This window comes from Arachis duranensis, chromosome 10 (genome assembly GCF_000817695.3).
Source record: "Arachis duranensis cultivar V14167 chromosome 10, aradu.V14167.gnm2.J7QH, whole genome shotgun sequence".
NCBI lineage: Eukaryota > Viridiplantae > Streptophyta > Magnoliopsida > Fabales > Fabaceae > Arachis > Arachis duranensis.
In genome coordinates, this window is record NC_029781.3 from 83,815,460 (window position 1) to 83,818,143 (window position 2,684).

The window sequence follows — 2,684 nt, forward strand, 5'->3', positions numbered from 1 at the left end:
ATTATAATTTCATTAGCAACTCTATTACTTAGCCATTTATTTGTGCATAATACGGTGTCTACATAACTAATTTTATACCTCTGGATACTGCAAAATTTGTTATTTGTCGACCAACAAACTTAGTTTTTTAATCAGCACTTATTTTTTGAGGAATACCAAATTGATGAATAATGTTTTCCTCAATGAAATCAATAGCAATGTTTTGATTAACATCAACCAAAGCAACAGCTTCCACCCATTTGGTAAAATAATCAATTGCTACCAAAATATATTGATGCCCTTTTGACGATGATAGATGAATCAAACCAATTAAATCTATAGCCCACCCTTAAAATGACCATGACTTAACAATCGAATGCAAATCTGATACGGGCACCTGTTGTATTACCCCATGTTTTTTACATTCCAAATAAGTTTTGACATATTCAATGCAATCTTTTACCATGGTTAGCCAAAATACTTGATCACATCGAAAGGACCATTTTATTCTCTCTCCAGCTTGATGAGCACTGCAAATCCCTTTATGGATTTCACTAAAAGCAATAATAGATTCAGATTCACTTAGACATCTCATAAAATTTCCCTCAATACTTATATAAGTCATCTCCCATTAGTACAAAATTCTTCGACCGTAACTTCAAAATTTGGTCAACTTATGTATTAGGATTCCTTAAATATGAAGCAATTGATTTTCTCCAATCATCATCGGCCCAATCATCTATAACCATCAGTTCTCTCTTTTTGATTGGTACCAAAATTTGTTGTACCTTTGCCAATTTTTCCAAAGTATTAGAAGAAGCTTTATATTTTAAATCAATTTGTGTTAGAATTTGTAGGGTCAGAATACCAAATAAAAGAGAACTATGTACGTACCTCTTGGGATTCATGATTGGCATCTGAGCTAAGAAGTTGGAGGATATTATTTATGTGAGGTTTGATACCCGAGAACACGCATCCTGTCTAATTCTTCAGAGGTGGCACGTGATGGATTCGTTAGCCATCAAGAGAATTAGATAGAAGTGTGGATCCTTTCCTTATAACATATATTTATAGTGATCAAGTCTTAACTATCAAAGGCTTAGATCAAAAGAATCCTACACTATTATCTTATCTCATCTTATCATGTACACTAATCATTAGGCTCCAAGGCCCAATAATACATGGTGACATTCAAAACTCAAAGTGAATCACTTAATCACATCATGGCTTACAGAAATATCAGGCTTAAACATTCAATCCCTTTTTACAAAGACAAAAGCCAACAATCCATAGAAGTCCACCACAAAAAATTCTAACACTCTCCTACATAGACAAATTGATTGTGTTTTATTTAATTAAAAATACTTTAAAAATGACTCTCGGGTTGAATAACTATGGCCATAAATTAAACCTGAAAATAATTCACCATAAAATTGATTATTCCAATTAAAAAAACTACTAGTTAAGAACCATAGGCATTATAACCACATAACCAATAGCTTTGCAACAGTAATCAACCAAGTATACAAGGTATTATATATACACAATATAGCATTATAATGATACAAGTACACACAGTGATCTTTTAATGCTATTGTGTATTCATTGATCCTCATTGTGTCTTGTGATGGCAGATTTTACAATCCATAAAACACTGGCAAGTGCACCGGGTGGAATCAAGTAATAACTTCAGGTGAGTGAGGATCTATCCCATGAGGATTAACGGATTAAGCAAGCAAAATCAATCGATTAATCTAGTCAGACTAGCAAATTAGGGTTTTGAAAGTCTTTAAGCATACACAGCAATTAAATAAAGGCAAACATAAGAAAATAGTAGACGTGAGAAATAATATGAATAAAAGAGTTAAGGTTTTGGAGATGTTAAAATCTCCAGATTAATACTTTTCACTTTTTACCTTGATTATGCGAAAATACTTTTATGCAAAATGTTAGTAATCAAACCCCAATTCCTTGGTGATTTAATTTCTCTTTAACCTAATTAAAAGCGAATCCCTTAGTCAATTTATCAAAAAAAGAGTTGAAGAACGTTTCTGATTTATAAAACTACACAATTCTAAAGAATTTAACCTAGTTGATTTTATGTCACTTATCAATCCAGTTTTAAAACTTACAAATTTCGAGAATCGGTTTTCAAGCTTAATTCAATGAAGCAACTTTTCCAAGAAGTTAAAATGATTCAAATCAGAGAAGAATTGTTTCCCAACACATTCATACCCTTTAAGATGAAAAACAAAAACCTATTCTTGAAAATAAATCAATGCATAAATCAAAGGTGTGAAAAGCTAGAATATGAAACCATGGAATCAATAGAGCTCCTAACCTTAATCGAGGAGAATTAGAAACTCATGTTGGTTCTTAAAATACTTATGAAATTAAAATTGCAAAGTGACCAGATGCCGAAGAGGTTAGAACCCTCTTCCCCTAAATACTAATCTAGCTACAACTGAATTCAAATTCAAATTTCAAAAACAAATAAAAATCTAAAACAGAATCAAATCTTTTCCTAATTATTCTCCACCGAGAAGATATCTTTCTTGATTGCTTCTGATCTTTAATAACTGTCAGCATTAATTGTGAATGATCCTCAAGAGTTGAAATTTTGAAGAACATAAAATCTTGAATTGAGGTTTAGGAAGGGGCAGCAAGGCCCACGTAATACGTGGGCTGTTCCATGTTATACATGA

The 2,684-nt window shown here is 32.0% G+C and overlaps 1 long non-coding RNA gene across 1 annotated transcript; it reads right to left on the reverse strand.

Moving 5' to 3' along the window:
• Positions 1-344: 344 nt before the first annotated feature.
• On the reverse strand, positions 345-1,224 carry LOC110276611 (uncharacterized). The gene is made up of 2 exons (XR_002369316.2): positions 874-1,224; positions 345-767 (listed from the first exon to the last, which is right to left on the reverse strand). It is a non-coding gene; the product is annotated as an uncharacterized LOC110276611 (long non-coding RNA).
• Positions 1,225-2,684: the final 1,460 nt, after the last annotated feature.